The sequence below is a fragment of the Alexandromys fortis genome, unplaced genomic scaffold (genome assembly GCF_014885135.2).
Source record: "Alexandromys fortis isolate MF-2015 unplaced genomic scaffold, M_Fortis_MF-2015_v1.1 scaffold_55, whole genome shotgun sequence".
Classification (NCBI taxonomy): domain Eukaryota; kingdom Metazoa; phylum Chordata; class Mammalia; order Rodentia; family Cricetidae; genus Alexandromys; species Alexandromys fortis.
The window spans coordinates 6,903,365-6,920,313 of NW_026067936.1; the positions used below are offsets into that span (position 1 = coordinate 6,903,365).

Consider the following 16,949-nt stretch of genomic DNA (forward strand, 5'->3'; position numbering starts at 1 on the left):
TTGAGCACATACCTTGGGGATGATGGTTCACCACACTGGTGATCACGCCAATGGCTCCTAGGATAATCATCAGGAAATGCCTCCATCTCCACTTGCAATAGAGATGAGCAGGTTCACAGCATCAGCTTTTGTTAGCAGCAATGTCATCTGGATTGCACTGCTGAGTCATAGATTCTTCTGCTTTTCTAATCTGTCACCTCTTAGGCTTGCTGTTTAAATTCCAGACCATGCCAGAATAGGTAGAGGACCAGAACAGGGGTGATTGCCGACAACCTTATATCTCCACCTCCCTTTCTTCTGATGCTGAAAAAACAAAGGAAAAAAAAAACCATCCATGAAAAGTTGCTGTGAGTCAGGTATCTCTAAACACACATTCACCTTCTAACACATCTGTAATGGGTACCTCTGGGTGCTGGGCCCTGGATTAGAGTTGTGGATAATAAAAGCTCTTGTCCTCTCTGTGGACCTTCTAACCGATGTGGGTGATGGGGACTATTCCACAATATCTTGTATCTACGTTAGAGAGGTTCCTCCAATACATCAAAAGATTATTGAACATCTACTAGCTGCCGAGAACCTCCCTAGCATGCTGTGGGTAGAGATACACATGAAAAGGACTTCATTCTCAAGGAATATCTAAAGCATGGTGCTCAAGACCAGCGTAATAATAATTATTAGAAGGCATGGGTGAGCGTAATAGAGGAGAAGATGAAAAGGTTGTATGACAGCAAGCATAGGAGAGAGCAGGGACTTGGGTAATTGTGTGTGACATGGAGCAACACACATATACATACATATACATATAAACTTATACATATACACACACACATGACTGTGAGTGGGAAAAGTGCTTGAAAGGAAAGGAGATATTTTCCAAGGCCAAGTTCATCCAGCTAACCTTGTAGAGAGGCTGCAAGAGAACTGAGGGATGAGTGTTGCCTTGGGCAAGACACAATTGCTTTTCTGCACACTGCCTCCTGGTATGTACCCTGCATCTGTCAACTCTCCTGGATTTCTTCCTGCCCCCCCCCCTGAACCAAGAAATGAGTTTTAGGGTCTCACTGGGTGGCTCATGTTTTTATTTTCAGTTCCCATCCCCCTGAGCAAGAATCCCCACAGTTTCTTCAGCTGTCAGACCCTCTAGCCTCCCATATAACATGCTCCAGAGGCAGCGTTCTCTCTTTCTCTCTCTCTGATTCCTCTTATGCCCTTGTCTGATGTTTCTGTTGTTGTGCACATTTTGCAATGACCTGGAGTCAGCTCTTCATGCCTGAGGAAAGTTCCCTGCATGTTAAGGAAACCAGGCCATGGGGTGGTAAATTAATGACAACTGGACCCTTTGTCCCTCACTTTAGAGGACATACCTACTGAGACGGAGATAAGGATGACAGTGATCACCTGGTTAGGCAGAAGTTCTGGAGACGTGAAATGATTTGAAGCAAGGACTCTGTGCCGTGTGCGTTAGCTTACATTTTGCTGACACTGACTGCTTCTCATTTGCATTCTCTGTAAATGATGAAAAAGGGCTTAAAGTAGACTACATTACAGACACCTTCCCGAAGGAAAGGACTCTTAAAGTCCCACAACCATGAGTTCTGTCAAAGTTCCTTGGATCTGTTCAAGTGATACAAAGCTCTCTGTAAGAATGTCACATCTTCGGGGACCATGGTGTCTAGCGATATTTCTATTTGGCATCTGAATTTCGGAGGGAAAGACATTACCATTAAAATGCAGAATTCTTAAGCTCTTAAAAGTCCTAAAAATAAAAAGTGAGGACAGATGGAGGCAACAGCAGGGCCCGACTCCAAATCAGGGAGGCATGGGATGTCTGGTGTCAGGCCCCTGCCGGAAATCTGCTAGCACCCCTAAGCTCTTGAGTGCGGTGATTCATACTGAGGGTGATGGGGGTGCTGCTGCTGTTATGTCTATGTAGTACTACTGAGTAGACAGCAAACATGGTTTCTTTAATTATTTAAGCATTAAAGAAAAAAAATATTTGTTGACTCTCAGTACCCAAACCCAATAACTGCCTTGTTTTCCAGCCTCTATCCAAAGCTTTATTCCCATGTGTATGTTTTTAAATGTTGCAACCACATTGCATGCATAATTTTATGGCTTGCTTTTCTTTCTTTAAGAACATTATTTCACAGATATTTCCCATGTTGCTGTAAAGTCTTTTATATGTTTGATGAGTGAATATTCCTGCATTAATGCTTTATGATATGCAGACAAACTCCCTTGCTGATGGGCCTTTTGGAAAGCTATGGTTTTGAGTGGACTTCTTAAAAAACTTTTTAAACATTTAATATATTATTATTTTAATCATCATTATTAGTGTGTGGGGTATGTATGAATGTGGATAAATACATGCCAAAGTGCATATGTACAGACCAGAGGATAATTTTGGGGGAGCTAATTGTTTCCTTTCTCTTTGTTGAATCAAGTTCTCTCTCATTGTTTCTATTATGCTGTGCTGCGCACTCTAGGCTAGGTGGCCCATGAACTTCCAGGCAATTATCTTGTCTCTGTCTTGCATCTTTCCACAGGAGTGCAGGGAGTACAGGTGTGTGCCACCACATCAGGCTTCTCATCAGACTTCTGCTTCTGCCAAACTCACAGTTATGTGGGTCAAAATTAGGTACCAGGAAGTATGGGGTCAGAGTACCAAAAGTTGAATCTGTGAGGTGGAGACTTGCTTTGAGATCAGGGTTAGAGTCCAGGTTAATATGCAAAGAGCTTGTCTCTCTGTTCCTTTTTCCCACCACCCTTCCTCCTGCATCTTCCTTTTTAACTGCTTCAAAATTTGTTTGAAGAAAGAGGTCATTTGAGAGCCTAGTGGTGAAAGTCCCTAACAAAAGGTATTTTGTTCGTGCAACAGTATTAGCAATATGAGAATAATCTCTTGGTGATATTGATTAAAACTAGATATTTGAAAGAAGACATAGAAATAAAAAGTACTTGTGGACATTTTGGGGCATATTGCTAACAAAGTATATACGTCACCATAGAGATTCTTGTACATCCTCATTTATTGGCTGCTCTATTCACACTGTCTAGGAATGGGATCAACCTAGATGTCTCCCAGTAGATGAATGGATAATGAAAAGGCACAGCAGAACTGTATATACAATGGAAATTTATTTAACCATAAAGATAAATGAAACAAGAACTTTACAGGAAAACTGATAGATCTGGAAAATGTTTTAAGAAGGTTACCCAGACTTACAAAGACAAATATAACACGTTCTTTCTTGTATGTAGGTCCCAGTTTTAAATACATATATGCATGTATTTATACACATATACACATGTATCATGTGACCAGAAAGTGGATGAGGAGAGAAGTGTTGAGGAAAGGAGGAGGTAATAGAACCCCTGTGACATGGAGGTAGATAAGAAGCCACTGGGTGTGGAAGGGCAGGGGGTGGGCAGGAGATGATCAGAAACAAATTACGTTTGAAATTGCCACAGTGAAATCTAATACTTTGCTCATTAAGCCTTAAAATTCGAAGAAAGTGCTTGTAGGCAGGGGTTTATTTATAAACCTAAGGCCATGCGCATCATGGGGCCACACTGAACGTGCCCGAAGGCACTATTTCCTCCTGTTCTTCATGACTCAAGATAAATATGCTAGTTGCATGAACCGACATATATTCTTTAGCAATCATGACAATCATGTACCGTGATGTATCTATGCCTTTCTTTACCAGACAATTGTTTATTCAGTCAGTATTCACTGGGCAGTTGTTGTACATGAAATCACTTAAATTCTAATACACTCTGAGATTACCACAGTTATAAAAGAAGATGACCTTGATGTCCTTGAAGTTATTAGAATTAAAGATAAATTGAATTATACAAGACTTTTTGCGTAGGAGAAGTCATGGCAAACACTGATCAAATGAAGTTTACTTAGAAAACTTAAGAGTGCTTCGGGTTCAAATATAGGCCTGTCAACCAAGCGCTAAGACAGAAAACCTCCATGTTAAAGAGCATCTCACTTATGGGGAGCCAAAGAGAAGCCGTCAAGAAGAGTGGCCTTGTGACTTCAGCTGGCATTTGCGACCAGCAGGAAGAGCAAACCTTGGCAGCTTTTCTCTCGATGCCAGCCTACTTCCTGTTTTGAGTCTGTTCTGAATTGGAAGCTCCTTTTGATCACTGGCAGGAAAAAGCAGGTTGTCAGAGCTCGGATAGGGCTGCTCTAACTTGACAATGTTGCCTCTCGCCCCATCAGCAACTCGTCCTTTAGGAGTTCTGATTGCTGTGAGACCAGGCAGGCAGGCAGCCAGCTCTCCCTGACCACCCTGTGCCAGGCCCTGGGCAGCCACTTTACATGCAGCAGTACTCTAGTTCCTTGGGTTGCATACTAGTTATGTGGTGACCAAGGATACTCCACTCCCCTAAGGTCACAGGGTAAACTAAGCAGATCTGGAGAGGAAGCCAGAGCCATTTGCAAGCTAATGGCTTATTTTCCCGCTCATCCCTTTAATCTTTTCTCTGCACCCCCACCCACGTCTATTCCTCTCTCACTCTTCAGTGAAAATCCACTCTAGACATATTTTCCAGGAGCAGCTATCCGAGCCTGAGTTCACGCAGAACTTCCTGCTATGTGGCCCTTGCCTCAGTGCCACCAAGCATGTTTGACCACCCAAGTCTCACATTCCCAAGTTACAACATGCACACACAATTCTGTCATTTTTATTTTAAATTTATTCTTTTCTAGCTCTTAAAACTAGTTCTAGAAAAATGTCCTAGAGCTGGGCAGAATGCTCAGTGGTTATGAGCACTTTATCTTCAAGAGGACCCAAGTTCAGGTTCCAGCACCCATGTGAGCTATCTTTCAACTCCCTGTGACTCAGCTCCCGGGCATCCTTTGCCTCTTTCTAGCCTCCGTGTGAACCTGTTCTCTAGCGTAAGCAACCCAACCTCCCAAACACACACACACACACATAAATAAAAATAAAACAAGAAACAAAATTATTTTAAAAGCTTGTCGCCTGAGGTCTTTGTTGCCCAAGGTGTTGAAGAGCGATGTCGTTGGAGGAAGATCACCTAACTGCAGAAAGATGTTTTCCACTAAAGGGAAATACTGTATAAGAAGATCATTGTGACCACTGAACCCTTAAATGTCAGGGACTATTTTTTTTCTATATGGATCATCTTGGGGGATATGAGTATATTATGAAATATTTTGTACTGAAAAACAAGTCCTTTGGGAAGAAAATGCTCACACAAACCTTAGTGGTTCCTTGATGCATCCTCCCAACTGTCTTATCTGCTGGGAACACTTGATTCTTCTCTGTGTGTTCTCTTATCTGAGCCCCTGGACTCATGTCTAATCCTCTTGGAAACTGCCTTTTAGGAGGTAATCAGCAACACACGTTATGAGCTTTGGTTCAAGGTCTCTTCTGGATAGGTGGAAACACTCTGCAAAGGCAGAACTGCTAATTGGTGGGCAGGGAGTTAAGCTTGGCTATTTTCCAGCAAGGCCCAATCCCTTCCCCAAGCTGCCCATCTTGTGTACTTTGCCTGGGATAAATCACCATTTCAAAATAAACACCCTTCTCCCTTTTATCGGAGGGGCTGCCGCCTGGGCATTTGAAACAGAATGCTTGTCATTTTAAAAGTTCAACAACCAGTTTAGGTTCTTGGGAAGGATTTTCCATTTCCCCAACTAAAATGCTAGTTTCTTAGTTCAAAGGATTTGAACTTTTGGTCCTACTTATTGCTGTAACTCTAGTAGTGGGCTGCAGTGGGTGTTTGTCGGGTGAAAGGCCGATGAATAAATGAAGGAGTGGGCATGACGACCTGAACTAGTTCTGCAGCTGTGGTGGAACAGCTGGATCTGAAGACTCCAGGGCAGAGACTTAAAACTGTGTCCAAGAGGCAGCCAAAGGGACTGCAGGCTGTACCTTCCATCTCCAATAGTTAGTTCAGCCCCAAGCCCTAACCTAGCTTATGGCCACCTTGGGTGCAGGGGAGGCTGAGGAGCAAGGCTATAATCAGGTTCTCTTGTTCCCTGAATTGTCTGTCAGTCTTCAGATCACACCTTCCCCTTCACTCGGGACACCTGGATCTCTGCCTCTCAAGTGGGGTTACAAAGAAATAAAACCTCTGCGTGCCATTTGCACATTCGTGGCGGTGAGCACAAGCCTGTTGTTTAGAGATGTTCATTTGCAATCGTCACCATGTCTCAGAGATGCTGGCAATTTCATTGAGGTTTTTTTTTTTCCTTGGAGGTGGGAGGAGATGCTTATCCCATTGTTTCTGCTCGAGTCTGCGGTGTTTCATAGAACACCTTTTTTCTCCTGGCTTGATCTTTGAGAGCTAGGCATGTTTTTAATTTAGACCTTAACCTTTGCTTTGACCCTTCACCTCTTCCTCCCAGGCCCACGTGACTGGTCCTTGCACCTGGACTGTGTGTAATGCCTATTCAATGTTCAGACTTCCTCCTGTGGCAATAGTCACTGTCACCTAGAGTAGGCTGCCTGCATCTGCTCCAGCACAGCTGATGACCTGCCAGCTACCCCAGAGCTCTCTTTAACTTTGTTTTGATTGTGACATGGGATTAGGGCCCGGGAGTCCTTACTGAGGCCAGGCTGATCTCCAGCTCAGATATATTTGTGCTTAGAAAGATGATTATACATATAGCTGACTTAAGAGTTCTTCCTTTTTATTTTCTCAGATGACTTTGTTCAATCCTTGAAGTCAGAGGTTAGGCTGGGCTGCTTTCTCAGGCTCTCACTGGAATGTAATAAAATACATTATTGAATACTTACATTAGAAATCCATAAGGTTGTATTTTCAACTTGAAGTTTGCCAGCATTATTTTATTTTCTATTTTGCTAAACTGGGATGTTTTATGATTTTCAAAGGAGATCAGAGGAGAAGCTGCTCTTACCTGAGCAAGGTTGAGAAGAAGATAAACAAGACTTGACCATCTGTAAGCAGTTCTGCCATTTTAGACTCCTCTGTTGAGAGGTCTCTGTTTAGGTCTGTACCCCATTTTTTTTAATTGGGTTATTTGTTCTTTTGATGACCAATTTGTTGAATTCTTTGTATCTTTTGGAGATCATCCCACTATCCAATGTGAGTTTGGTGAAGATCTTTTCCTATTCTGTAGGCTGCTGTTTTGTGTTGTTGATTATGTCCTTTGCTTTAGAGAAGCGTCTCCATTTCTGGAGGTTCCATTTATTGTTTCTCTCAGTGTCTGTGCTACTGGGGTTAGAAAGTGGTCTCCTGTGCCAATACATTCAAACTTACTTTCCTCTTTCTCTTCTATGAGGTTCAGTGTGGTTGGTTTTATGTTGAAGTCTTTGATCCATTTGGACTTAAGTTTTGTGCCTGGTGAGAGATATAGATCTATTTTTATTCTCCTACATGCTGATATCATGTTGATTCCAATTTTTTTGTATCTGTTGATATTTGCCTTTTACCTATTATTGGTCAATTTTTGAGAAGGTTCCATGAGGTACTGAGAAGAAATTAACACATATTCTTTTGTGTTTGGATGGAATGTTCTATAAATGTCTGTTAAATCCATTTGATTCATAACATCTGTCAGTTCCTTTATTTATTTGTTAATTTTCTATCTGACAGACCTGTCCAGTGATGAGAGGGAAGTGTTGAAGTCTCCCTCTATTAGTGTGTGGGGTTTAATGTGTTATTTAAGTTTTAGAAGTGTTTCTTTTACATATGAGGGTGCCCTTGTATTTGGGGCATAGATGTTCAGTATTGAGATTTCCTCTTGATGGATTTTTCCTGTGACTAATATGAAATGTCTTTCTTTGTTTCATTTGATTGATTTTAGTTTGATGTCTATTTCGTTATATATTAGATTAGCTACACTTGCTTCTTTCTTAGGTCCATTTGATTGGAAAATTTTTCCCCAACCCTTTACTATGAGTCTGTCTTTGAGGTTGAGGTGGGTAAGAATCACACCACATACAGCTGAATAAGACTTTTGATGAGATTTCTTCCCCAGCAGCCTGCATAACACCTCCTGGTACCATGAACACTAACCATTAGGAAAAAAGACTTCCAGCTCAGTTTTCACTTGATTTTATCTGTATTCTGTATCCTAAGTGTATGGTGTCTTCAACAATAAAGTCTCACTCTCTAGTTTTAATGGCCAACTAAGCACAGTAACAATAGCCTGTATTATTTTAGGAAGTTCTGACACTTCCCTGGGCAACTACTCATAGGGAGATAGAGTAAACCTGGTTACTAGAATGCTGGTTTAAAAACCTATGACTGAGGGTAGAAGGGGAGAGAAGAGGAAGGAAGGAGAATAGAGAAACATGTATAGCTCAATAAAAACAATAAAAAACCCTGTAACTACAGGGAGCACCATTATCTATCCATGCAAGGTATCTCTGTTCAAACTCTTGTTTCCTTTAATATATATTTGAGTTTGTTGTGTAGTAGGTTTATATATGGCTTTTCCATCATCTTGGTTGATCCTCTTCCCCCCAGCCCACACCTCTTACCCATGTTTAAACCTTTCCATACCAAGCATTTCCTGTGCTCTACTGTCCCTGCTCCCATACCTTGGCTCCATTCCATAGTTTACACGAATCTATTCTTGTTTCCTGACCTCTATAGAGACTCCAGTTAAATGTAGGAATCTAAATGTTTGTATCTAGGATCCACATATGAGAGAGAATATATAACATTTGGGCCCAAGTTACCTTACTAAGTATAATATTTTCCAATTCATCCACTTCCTGCATATTTTATTGTTTTCTTTAGTGCTGAATAAAACTTATAGCGTTTTTGTTATGCATTTATTAGCGAATGGTCATCTAGGCTGATTCCTTTATCTAGTTATTGTGACTAGATCAGCAATGAACACACATGCACAGTCTCTGCTGTGGGGCACAGAGTTCTTTGAGTGTTATTGCTAGGGCATATAATAGTTTTAGTTTTAGCTTTTTAAGAAATCTTGGTTTTGTGGGAAAGGCTTGGCAATTTATTTTAAAAATATTTTTTTTTATTTTCAGAAAAGTTTAAAGCTGGAGGAAAACTGAGTAGGAGACACACAGATTACCCAAATGACTCCCAGCTCTCTTGTAAATAGGCTAAAAAATTCTATTATATGAACATTGAACTTTAAATACTCCTACTGAAGGACATCTTGCTTTCAATATTTAAATTTATGAGTAAGGTTACAGTAAATATTCATGGGACAACTTTTATATGGACATAAAACTTCAGCTCATTTATGTAATACCTAAGACATTAAGTGTTGTATCGTGGAAAGCTTATTCTTATGCTTGCGAGAAACTTGTCAACTACCATATGTCTGAGTATTCCATTTGCAGTACCACGAGCAATGACTACTGACAGTCAGTTCCTGTATCTCTGCATCCTTGTCAGCACCTCTTGTGCTCTTTGCCCTTCTCTTGGTCATTTAGTTCTACTTCATTGTTGGAGTAATTTGAAATCCCTAAATGACATGCACTATTGAGCATTTTTTATGCTAATTTGCCATCTGTATATCTACTTTGGTATATAGATGTTATGCTTAGTCTAAATTTTGTCATTGTTTTGTTCTTGTTGAGTTTTATTGTTGCTTTTCATTGCAGGGGTGGTGGTGGTGGGGAGCGGTTTTAAACAGGGCAATACTTGAACTCCTGATCCTCCTACCTCCATAGCCCAAGTGCTGGGATTATAGATCTGCACCACCACATATGGGCTGTTGAGTTTAAGAGTTACTCTGTTTTCAATTCCAGTCTATAATTTGTGTGTTTTACAAAAGCAGCTCTTCTGTGTTGCTTATTTTTCATTCTCTATGATAGGCATGTTACACAATGGAATTTGAAGATTTTACTCTTTGTGAAAACAAACATCAATTTTCTTTCATATATCATCATGGCATTGGTGCTGTGAAAGTCACCTTCAAACCTAGACTCTTCCCTTGTTACTTTCTGCAGTTTATGTTGTTTGGGCCTGTGATCCATGTTGAGTTAATAATCCTCATGAAGTATGTAGATTCTTCCTTTTTAAAATTGAAAGTTCTAGTACTGCGTTATAAAACTTGCCCTTTGTTGACTTGATCTTCCCCTTTATTAAAGACCATTTGACTATTTGAGTGGACATTTAAAGGCTCTTAAATCTGTTCCATTGATCCATCTGTTCGTTCTTTCACCGGCACCACACTGTACTGATGATGGAAATTTTCTTCCAAGTCTGAAGTCAAGTAATGACTGTCCTCTGACTGCTCAATCTTACATTGGCTACTTCCTTTAAAAACTATGATATTATTAATCTTTAAGGGACTCACAAAGAACTTAATAGCCATACATATCACTGTGATATTTAATATATATTTATTGAGTGATATTTATATCAGACTTAAGATTTTTATCTCTTCATTCACCGTTTCTTTGAAGTGAAACTTTCAAAGTTCTCCCTTTGAAATGTATAGGACATAGCTGTCATCTGTAGGCAGCATACTTTGGAAAACTACACAAGAGAGCCTTAATTGTCTTAGGGTTTCTATTGCTGTGAAGAGACAGTCACCATGGCGATGTTTAATAAAGGAAAATACTTAATTGGGGCTGACTTACAGCTTCAGAGGTTTTGTAAGTTTTTGCCGTGGCAGGAAGCCTGGCAGCATGCAAGCAGACATGGTGCTGGAGGAGGAGCTGAGAGTTCTACATCCAGATCAGCAGGCAGTGTGAAGAGAATTGGGAGACACTGGGCCTAGCTTGATCAGCTGAAACCCTAAAACCTGCCCCCAGTGCCGCACTCCCCTCCAACAATGCCATACTTCTCCAGTGAGGCCACACCTCCTTATATGACACTCCCTCTGAGCCTAGGGGTCACTTTCTTTCAGTTCACCACATTAACCCTATCTAATTGAATGTGTCCATGTGCCAACCTCTCACCTCCTCCCTACCATTGGCCTTGAAGGCTCCTGCTAGCCACCCTTTTGCTCTCATTTCTGATTTTCCAATTTCATATGAGTGAGGTCATGCTTTGCTGACATTCCTGTGCCTGACTGATTACATTTATCACAACAATCTTTTATTCCGTCCATGCTGTCTCAAGTGATCTTCTCATTACTTAATTTTGCATTTATTTATTTATTTATTTATTTATTTATTTATTTATTTATTTATTGTCTATGTGTGTTCCACAGCGCGTATGTGGAGCTCAGAGGATAACTTGTGGTTGCCAGTTCTCCTTCCAGCTTCTGGGTTGCCTGGATTGAACTCAGATTGTTAGACTTGGTAGAAAGCATCTTTACTTGCTGGACTACCTTGCTGGCCTAGAAATTCTTATGGAGTATATATATATATATACATATATACATATATATACATACATATATATCACACTTCATGTATTTATGATAGACTTTCTGATTTTATAGGGGTTCATAGTTAATAGGTTGATTTGCATCTCAGAAGGCTCTTTAAACTTTGGTGTTTTGAATATTGTTGAAACTATTGAGACTTTTATGATTCTTGAAAATGGACTAGAAAATGGACTTTGATGATGTCATAAGTCTTTGGGAATGCTATGATTTGAATCTGAAATGTCCACACAATCTTGCATTTTGAATGTTTGGTCCTCACATGGTGGTGCAGTTTTGTGAAGTCTCCTAGTCTTAGACTGTCTTTACTTGGGGCTAGGAGCTTTGCTTTAAACAGACTACCATATTTCTGACATCTTCAACATCTTGAGATCCCTAGTGAATTGTAGAATTTTCCTTCAAAGCTTCATGCATTGCTCTGCTATAGGTTGCTTGCTGTCTCCGGAATTCACCCTTGCTACACACTGACTGGCTTTTCAGGCTTTCCTTTAAAACAGTCTATAAGTGGTTAACTTAGAAATTACTGTCTGAAAACTCCCACAGTCATTACCTGGGAAAACAATAGACATGCCAGCCAGGAAAGTAGATAGACAGTCTTCACTTTTCCTCCTTTCTCCAAATCCACCCGCCCAGCTTCATCCCCAGCTCTGTAGCAGACCATAGGATGTGGAAGGTGGCCTCCCCTTTCTCTCTGCCCCCATCTTAGGCATTTCACATAGATCTTCTACCACCTTCTTACTCACCACCACATCCCTTTGCCTCATCCACAAACTCCCACAAGCATTCCCTGGGAACAAAACAGACAGGCTCAGAAGGGGAGAAGATAGGTGGTGTCCACTCTTCTCCCTTCTCCAAATCCGATCCCCCAGTCTCATTGTGGTGGATGATGTTTTTGATGTGTTTTTAGATTGCAAGTGAACTAGAAGCAGTAATTAAAAGTCTTCCAGCCAAAACAAGCCCAGCACCAGATAACAGGTCTGTGGAAGCCAGAAGACAACTTTGGATGGCATTCTTCAATAGATGTCCACCATTATTTTGAGACAGGGTCTTTCATTGACCTGAAGCTTGCTAAGTAGTCCCAGGAGTTAATTTGTTTCTGCTTCCTCAGGTTCTTCTTCTTCTTCTTCTTCTTCTTCTTCTTCTTCTTCTTCTTCTTCTTCTTCTTCTTCTTCTTCTTCTTCTTCTTCCTCCTCCTCCTCCTCCTCCTCCTCCTCCTCCTTTTTGTTTTTATATTGAGACAAGGTCTCACTGTGTATCCCTGACTGAACCTGGATCTCCCTATCAGACCAGGCTGGCCTCAAACTCTTGATCTATTTATCTCTGCCTACTGAGTCTTGGGTTTAAAGACACATGCCTCTATAAATTTGTCCAGTTTCTCTTTTCTTAATAATGGTTCTAGGGGTGGATCTCAGGTTCTCATGCTAGCAAGTCAAGAACAATATTAAAGCTCTCTATTGCTTTAATCTTAAGGGAAGAGTGCTAGATAATTTTAAAGTTTCCAAAAGTCAAAAAAGAAAAAAAGAACAGAGCTTCATCCTGTTCAAGAAAAAAAAAAGTTCTAATTAACATTTTTATCTTCAACATTTTCTGAATGCTTTTATATATCCCCAAGGCAATTGATGTCATTTAAATTTTTAGTATAAGAATCCAATAGTCAATCTTCTCATTTTTATAGCTGTTAATGCCACATAGTTCATCTGCTCTGCAGATTTGCATTGCCAAGTACATATGGAGGACAATCAAAGATGCCCACGACACTTGTGCCTGCTTAGTTTAATACACAGTCATCTGAGATAAAGGGCCGACTCCTGCTCTTTGATAGTGAGCTCAATCATTTTCCCCTCTGGGTAAATATGTTCTCATTTTAGTGTTTCTTGTGTGTCTCTCTCTATGTGCCCAGAGCATCACATTTATTCCCACAGTTCATTTGCTATTCAGCTCCTGGCTGTGACATAGACATCAATCACTGGAATACATACAGGCACTCTCCAGCTCCCGTCCTGCCCTTCCAAGTGGGATTCATAGGGAAACCTGAAGCAATGGTGGTTCTGCATGCTTGCAATTTGTGCCTGTCTTGGACATGTATAAGACAGCTTCTAGTATGATAGCAAAAGGAGAGGGAGGTCGAAGAATTACAATGATAAATATAGCAAGCTTCATGCTAGAATACATAGAATACTTTATTTTGTTTAATTTTCACTCTAATATGTGCAACGGGAATTATGATTTTTCTTTTTATAGATTAGAAATTGTTGTTTCCAAAAGAGTAAGTGGTCCTTCCATATCATTCTCCAATCTACTTACATCTTTTCTAAGTCTTTTCTTATATTATGTAAATGTGTTAGAATTCTTAGAAGCTTAGAAAATAAATACTCCGCTAACCATAATTCTGTATCAAGTCTCTTCCTCATGGCCAATTCATGTTCATGTGTGTGTGTGTGCATGTGTGCACATGAGTGTTGAATCCTGATGACAACCTTGAGTGTCATTTTTTGTTTTTTTGAGACAGGGTCTCTCATTGGTCTGGTGCTTATGACCCTCACAACTGGGGTTAAAAGTGCATGCTACCATGGCTGGCATTTGTATGTGAGTTAGGGAGGTGAAACCCAAGTTCTTAGGTTTGTACAGCAAACATTTTACTCACTGAGCCCTCGGTTAACATCATAAAGGAAACAGCCTACATATTGATAGGTATTCGCCTATATTCATGTTGTAAGTTTTTAATTTTCCTAATTTGTTTTTACCCAGTATCCATCTGGCATTGCCCGTCATTGTAATACATCACAGTGCTGGCCATGCCATCCATATGAGACTTGACTCAATACCAGGGCTGTTATCCAGATTAAAAGTTAATTCAAGAAGTCTGGAAACGTGTAGAGCACAAAAGAGCCCTCAGTAAATAATAAATATTGTTGATATCTGTTGGCAATTGTTGATGTCAGTTGGCACAATGGTTGGGGTTTATATCCACTTTAAGTAGGAAGTATATTTTGTTTAGTTCTTTTATTCCATTACTGCCTTTGAACATAAATATAACTTATCCTACTCTGGGCTCTACATTACTTATTATTTTAGGTTTATTTTTATTTGTAATTATAAATTTATTTGTCATTTGAATGTGTTTGAATGTTTTCACCATATAAAAGCATGTGTAAGATATACAAGCCTGGTGTCCATGGATGTCAGAAGGTGATAGATGGAAAAGGAGTTACTGATGGTTGAGAAACATCCTGTGAGTGCTGAGAATTGAGCCAGGGTCCTCTGCAAGAGCAATGAATGATCTAATGTGCTGAGACATCTCTCTAGCTCCTGGGCTATACATTATTTAAAATCAGTTATACTGGGGTTGTTAATAGCATTCATTAATCTGCAAGCAATTTGATAAGCATCTGTTTTTGGATTCATGAGATCATAGTCATAATTATGAGACAGTACTTTTGTGACCTTCACATTGTCTTCATCCCCCTTTAAAATTAGTCTGCTTTGTATTTCATTCTCGGTTAACACTGCTCTCCTTTCTTTCATTCTTTTCTCAGATTTTGCATACATGTATACTATTTAATATTTAGACTATTGAATCTAGTTTCTCTCTCAGTGGTGTAGCTTGGTTGTTGACTGTTACCCAAATATCAATGTGTTTAAAGCTTTGTCTTCAAGGTGTTGATATTGGGAGCATTGGATCCTTTAAGTGGTGAGGCCTAGAGTCAATTTTAAGGTTGGGAGACATTTTCTTGAAGGGGACCATGAGATTTTTTCTAATCTTTTGCTTCCTGAAATCACACACACATTATATATGTGTGCATGTGTAAAATATATACACACATGTGTACATGCATAAATAAATATTTATATATCTCTCAAATTCCATTGTTGCAAAGAATATTCTCTCTGGATTGAAGTGTGTTATCCCCTTTGTAAAAGACCAAGTTACTAAAATGGTGTGGTTGTATTTCTGGCTGCTTTTCCATTCCATTAATCTATCTGACTTTAATTTGGTCTGGTCTTTTTGTTTTAGGGTTGTTTGTTTGTAGACAAGGTTTTATTACCTAGCTCTGGCTGGGCTTGATTCTCCTGCCTCAGCCCCTTGAGGGTTGGGATGACAGGCACATGCCATTGGCTCTCCTTTTCTTAAGTTTTCTAAATCAAAATCTTAGGCCACTAATTCAAATGTAACTTTTGTTAGAATATGTTCTCACACAAGCATTCAATCCTGGAGTTCTCTCTGAGCCCTTTCTTAGCTGCTTCTCACAGTTCTGAGGAGTTCCATTTGCCTTTTTGCCCAGTTTAGAATATATTCTAATTTCCTTTCTGGTTTCATTTCTGGTTTCATGTGTGATGTGGTGTACGTTGTTCAACTTCTGCATGTTTGAGACATTTTCCAGATACCTTTCTCAGTGGCTTTTGATTTCACTGCATTATGGCCTGAGCACATTCTTGGTGAGATTTCTATCTTTTAAAGTTTTCAAGACTCATTTTATGACCTAGCATATGGTCTGCTTTGGTAAATGTTCCATGTTCAAGAAAAATGTGTATGCTCTGTCGGAACTGTGGGAAGTATTCCGTGAATGTCAGTCAGGTCACGGCAGCTGAAATAGTTATCTGCGCATTTTACATCTTTCCTGCCTTTCCATCTGCCCTTCTACCATTTGCTGATGGAGGAATGTCACAGTCGTCTATAATATAAATGCACCTATTTCCTAGTTCTGTTCTGTTGTGGCTTTCTTTCCTGTTTTAGGCCTTTCAATTTAGTTGATATAGTTTGAAATTCTTTTGTGATATATATAAAGGTTCAGTGTGGCTTTCTTTCCTGTTTTAGGCCTTTCAATTTAGTTGATATAGTTTGAAATTCTTTTGTGATATATATAAAGGTTCAGTATCATTATGTGTCTCATTTTGTCTAATTAGCAGAATCTACTCAGCATCTTGTGAACTTGTATTCTCAATGTATATCATACCTGAGAACCTGGGTTCAATTCCTAGTGCTGAAGTATGTATCTTTAATTAAAGAGATTATCTCTCTCTCTCTCTCATTCATAGTTATTAAATCTCTTTAATTTTATAGTTATTAAATCTGTTTAATTTAAAGAGATTAAAATGAGGAAAGTTTGATCAATATTTGGTATGTAGTAGCATTTTGGCATTCTTCACTCTTTGTATGTATTATCATAGGGAATCATTTTCATTATTTCTGAAGAACTTACTTTCAAATTCATTTCTAAGTCTTGCCAACTGTGGATCCTAGAGGGTAAACAATTAAGACAGTGTCCCAAGATATACTGAGAGGACAGCCTGATCTGGGCAATCCCTCAACTGAGACTTCTTTAGATGTTTCTGAACTATGGCAGGTTGACAGCTGAAGTGAATGAGGGCACTGTTCTAAACTGGTTGATAATTTTCTAAGCATTAAATAGAAATTCAGTAAAGTGCAATCAGCTTTTGGTTGGGGACAAGTGGACACAAAGACCTGATTTGGGATTCCCCTCTGTATGCTGTAAATATGTTTTATTACCATTGGTTAATAAAGAAGCTCCTTTGGCCTATGGTAGGGCAGAATATAGCCATGCTGGAAGGGATTTATGGAGAGAGTAGGTGGAGTCAGAGAGATGCCATGATGCTGCTGAAGGAG

General features: G+C 39.7%; 1 long non-coding RNA gene across 3 annotated transcripts in view; it reads right to left on the minus strand.

Annotated features, from left to right (window-relative positions):
- LOC126504463 (uncharacterized) overlaps positions 1-16,949 on the minus strand; it is a 124,274-nt gene that overhangs the window by 23,162 nt on the left and 84,163 nt on the right. For all 3 annotated transcript variants that reach the window (XR_007592612.1, XR_007592611.1, XR_007592613.1), the window contains one exon: positions 13-303. This is a non-coding gene — a long non-coding RNA (uncharacterized lncRNA). The remainder of the gene's footprint in view (positions 1-12; positions 304-16,949) is intronic.